The 5,338-nt window shown below is 40.8% G+C and overlaps 1 protein-coding gene across 3 annotated transcripts in view; it reads right to left on the bottom strand.

Annotated features, from left to right (window-relative positions):
- Positions 1 to 2,395: 2,395 nt before the first annotated feature.
- Positions 2,396 to 5,338, bottom strand: part of LOC118364230 (zinc finger protein 516-like) — a 67,988-nt gene continuing 65,045 nt past the window's right edge. For all 3 annotated transcript variants that reach the window (XM_052489338.1, XM_035745587.2, XM_052489337.1), the window contains one exon: positions 2,396 to 5,338. This exon is cut by the window's right edge and continues 407 nt beyond it. The gene's annotated coding sequence lies outside the window, so the exon portion shown is untranslated.

Here is a 5,338-nt window from a genome sequence, read left to right as displayed (position 1 = left end):
AACCACAGGGGGTTTTATTTGACCCCTCAAGTTTTTATGTATTTTTCATGGTTGGACATAAAAGACCTTACATTTTTTAACACATAATATAGACACGTGATCGTAAACAATGTAAGCAAGGTTTGAAATGATTATGTTCTGGTCAAACAATATATGTTTGGGCTTCTTGAGGTCAATCTTCAGTCTACAAATGATTTGTAATGATGTTTCGGCCCCCCGACTATCCACTCAAGGGAAAATCTCCCAGCGGCTGAATCTAGTTGATGATCCCTGAAGTACTCTAAACTGCAAAAACTGCATTTCACAAGTTTATTCAAGTTCAAATTGATAAATCTATTCAGAAGGCACACATCATATATAATATCAGTCATACATCATATCAGTCATCAAAATGGAGTCTGCTGCCTGAAGGTTGATCTCTCTCTCTCTCTCTCTCTCTCCTCCCCGTCAGTAAGACAGAAAGCAGAGATGTCAGGGAACAGGTTTCTCAGTGAGTGCTGCCTGCATGGCCGTCATGTTGGGCGGCCGCTCTCAGTGACTGATGAGGGGGAGAGTGACAGGCAGCTGCTGTCTCTCTGTCTGTCCACCGGCCTGCAGGCCTCGCTGGCATTAACGTCATGTGCCATGTTCTCCGGGAAAACCTGTCACTCACCACTCAGCCAGTCAGTCCTTCTGTCAGTCAGGTCTCAAAGCACACAGTCACAGGCTAGTACATGAAAAGGACTGGTAAAGTGAGCAGCAGTACTGTCAAGTCCTAGGCAGTCAGTGTGTCTCTGCAAAAGGTGGGTGGGAGACTGGGAGTCCAATTTTTGAACATTGCCTCAAGTGGACTTTGGCCCTAACTAGGCGGAGCATCAGAAATAGAAACAAGCTCAAGCTATTTTTCCACATTAAAGGCCCATTGTAGCCATATTTTAAATCAAATCATTTATGGGTATTAAGTACCTCTACTGTATTCGTTTTTGATTAGAATTGCCAAAAATAGCTTTTTAGCCCCCAAACAATTCTGGGAGTGGTCTGAGTGGGCAGGGGAAAACTAGCTGTAACTAGCAGAGAAGTTTGAAACACCAATTTACCACCTGGTGATGTCCCCTGGCAATCGGAAACTTCCGCCCAAGCAAACCTGCTGATTAGAAGGTCCTGAGTAGATTTAATTTTCAAACAGGAACTATCAAGAAATAACACTGATCAACATTTTTTTCACACTTTTAGTTAGTTTCATCACCTGTTATACAATATGTTACAAAACACAGGGAAAATGAATTTTGACTGGACTGGGCCTTTAATCATAGGTGTCAGTAAGCATCTCATTTCAAGTGTCACGTGGTTCATAATAAATGATGGTCAACCCCTAAAAATCTATTTTTGTCCCTCCTGGTCTACCATACTTGCATCTGAAAATGGTTTATGCCTAATGAAAATGGCATGTTACTACAAGTTGAAAGTCAGATCTCTGAATTATAAGGATAGTAGAATAGTGTAGAACAAGGTCGTGTTCATCAAGGCACTAAACAACAACAAAAAATGTTTTAGAACCTTATGCAACAGTAAACACAAACAAGTGTTTGTTATTGGACAAGTTCAGTTAGTCCTTCCCTATTTTCTTCCATTTGGTGCCTAATGAACATGACCCAGTACTTCTCTGGACCTGTAGGGGGAGAGTGGGATAAATTGAGCTCAAGGGGTAAGTTGAGCAGCCCTTGTTTCTAAGAAACCATACAAAAAATGTATGATTTGACCAACAATTGTGGTTAGAGGTAATAATGTATTTCATGGAATTGGTAAAGGAAGCAACCACATGGAAAAAGTGGTAAACAAGTCCAAGGTCCAAAAAAACTATTTTCACTATGTGAAATGAATTGATTGTGTTAGAGGTTTCATGATGCTTGTAACTAAACCAAAGATCATTTTAGAGTCTCTATAAGCTTCAGTATGAGGTCCTAAATCTAGCATGAAAGTGCATCCTTGTAGCTGCGTGGGCTAATATAGTCCAAATGTTTTTAGTCAGTTAAGAACAAATTTGTATTTACAATGACGGCCTAGAAACAGTGGGTAAACTGCCTCGGCAGGTAGCCTAACCACTAGGCTACCTGCCGCCCCAAAATGTTTGCCTTGGGCTAAGTTGAGCCAATGGCAAGTTGAGCAAATTGAAGTGTTTTTCCCGCCAGGTGTAATGCAAGGAATTGTCACTGGAACGATGTTCAAAGTGTTTTTTAAAAAAGTGTCTGTTAGGTGTTAAGCCTGTGTTAAAATTAAAATATGCTTTAAATGATTAAAAGACAAAAAAAGTGATGTTGAATTGAATTTGGGAAATTAACATAGACATGGTTTTAAAAAGGTAGCGGGAATATTTCATTCAGTCTAAAAATGTGTAGGTACCTTTAACTTAAGTCAATTGTGCCAAGAGACCACTTTATTGGACGAGCTATATTTTCAAAACTGTAATGGTAACATGAATTCAGATTATTTCCAGAGACACACAACATCCTGAAATATATGTAGATATCTTTGTTAGAAAGAATACTATATTTCCCTTGACGGAGTGATCCTGAATATTCAACAACAACAAAAAAATAGCACAACTTACCCCACCCTCCCCTACTGCATCAGGAGCCGACAGTATTCCATCAGATCCCAACAGGATGCTGCTCATTCTATCACATGCAAGCAAGGGGAGACTGATGAAACCGGTTGAATGGTGCCATATTTGTGTATTTAATGTGGACATGATGACTTTACATTTTCTGCAACCGATGTACACAACTTTAACAGAACCGAGAAGGTCTCAGACGAGGTAGAGCTTTCACATCGGGGACAGTGAAAACAAAGTATAAAAACACATTTGAAAATAATCAAATAAAACGAGTCCTTGTCTGCTTCTGCTCTGATCATTGTAACTAATAAATACGGATGTCAACCAAATACTTTCCAAATAATGTCATCTACGGAACAATTACAATGTAGTTAATTACAAATAAAAAGCAAACACACACACACAACTTGGAGACATTGTTAAAACCCCAACCAAATAGAAATAATGACTTCCACCACGTTCTTCGGGAGGGTAACCATGGCTATCTACAGAAGAAATTCTACTTTTTATTTTTTTTAGCAAAGAGAGAGAAACTAATAAAAACACGCTCTTTATGAAACATATTTATGCGCCTATCGTTCTCCATTCGAAAACTGAACTGAGCAGTGTAATCAAATAAACAAACGCCTAAACAAAAACAACACACATAGCAAATGATATTAAATGAATCATGGATGTCTATAATAATAGAACAAGACAGAAGACAGTTATAACGGGTTAAAGCACTAACCTAACTAAGTGCACCGGAAATGCCATTTGGTATCTAACGCTGTAACGGGTTCGGTAAGATTATAATACAGACACACACACTTTACATACACACACACGCACAAATGCTCACTCTCTCACTCCCGCGGTGGTCTGCTCATATCTGCTAAGTCACACTTAGGAGTACAAATGTGTATTTTAGGAGTACATCTTAAAGGGTCATTCTGTACAACAGTATTTAAGGGCACTAATTATGAAGGACACTACTTGATAGGCTATATTATCCGTTTCAAGTATTTGACTATTCTCATCTTTAATATACACGTACAGTATGTGTAGGTATACGCAAGCACACTGTTGTATGCATATTCAACCAACCATATAAAGTAACTGACACAGAAATGGTTTCATCTTGTGTTCATGTAAAAACTACTACCGAGGTCTCAAAGTAGACAGTATTATATCCCATGACAATAATTCCATATCTTTGAATCCCCACCCAATTTTTTGTCGTTCTTTTAGTTCTAAACAGCTGATAATTCACTTCTATCTGTCTCACACTTTGCCATTTGCAGTGTCTTGTACAGTGCGCGTGGCCTTGCGTGTACACAACGCTTGCTCAAAAAGACTGTCTGACCAATAGTCTTGCTTGTCTGAACAAACATGTTGACATCCCATCCCACCAAAACAAGAATTACTAACTTATTAAGAGCTTCACCTCACCTGGGTGGTGTTCATTAGGCACCCAACGGAAGAAGGTGGACTGAAACGGGGAGGGCCCTTCTGGATTTGTCCAATCAGAAATGCTCATTTTTGTTTTCCGTTGCAAAAAGTGTTTTTTTTTGGTGTCTGCCCTAACAAACAGGTAATCCAATAGTCATAGGCATGGCTATGAATCCAGGAGGCGTTTTATGAGGGTGAATGCAACTTTGAGAAAAACATCACACATGTGGTTACAGTGAAGCCTCTCCTTATATCGTATATACAGTATACAAGCATGGCTTTGGTCCTCACTTCATACCTGGCTGTACAAAAACCAAAACAAGCTTTTATTGCAAAGGAGGTAGTATGCAAAGCGTCTAAAGGGAGTCTAATACGCAGAGGTAATCAAGGAGGGGCAAAACACACACACGCACACACACACACACACACACACACCAACCCTGCGACGGCTCCGCAGCCATCAGAAACAAAACACTGTCTCCAGCAATGCTCCCTGAAAGCTCTAGACGCCTGACCTCTCAACCCCCCAAAAAACCTACTGCTGTGAGGACTAGCTTTTAGGAGTGTACTCTGAAGTAGAAAAGAGAGTAAGGGCAACTTGAACCACAGTCCGACCACTTTATTCCTGCTAAGAGGTTTCAGTAAGTGGGTCTAATTTGAGGTTGGAGGTGTGGGTGTGGGAGGAGGACTGCGCTCGGATCAGAGGGATCAGAAAACGGCCTCTTCTTCTCCTCCCAATAATTGAACGAAAACCGCACGCTCGTTTATACCCCCCATTTAAAGCACAGACTCTTTTTAATGAGCAGCAAAGCAGGCACCTCCTCTCACACTGTCATTAGCCCTCTCTCCTTCCCTCTCTCACTCTCTCTCGTGTTCTCTCTCTTTAATGACCGGCCAAACAGCCTCGGAGTCAGATCGTGTAGTGGTCACTTCAATACAGCCACTCATACTGGACTCATCATAGTGGTGCTCGAGAGGATAGAACACACACACGCACACGCACACACACACACACACACACACCGTCTTGAGCTTGTCAAGTTAGCTGCAAACGGAGGGTTAGCTAAGTGAGTTCAGTTCAGTCAGTGTAAACATCACCAACTTGGCTGCTCCATTCTGCCGTGTGTTATTAAGGGATCAGTGTCCTGAGGAATGCACAAAACCATTTCATCACAATCTAAATCAAATGGGGAAAAATAGGAGAATGGAAAGCTATAGGAACGTCACTATGGCACTATGCCATCCTTGCCCATGGGTCCACAGAGGAAACAAAACAGCATTTGGTTGTGTCCGATTTTTCTTCTCTTTCCAAGA

Source organism: Oncorhynchus keta, chromosome 31 (assembly GCF_023373465.1).
Source record: "Oncorhynchus keta strain PuntledgeMale-10-30-2019 chromosome 31, Oket_V2, whole genome shotgun sequence".
Classification (NCBI taxonomy): Eukaryota; Metazoa; Chordata; class Actinopteri; order Salmoniformes; family Salmonidae; genus Oncorhynchus; species Oncorhynchus keta.
The sequence above is the reverse complement of the archived record's forward strand: the minus strand, read 5'-3'. Positions and strand labels throughout refer to the sequence as shown.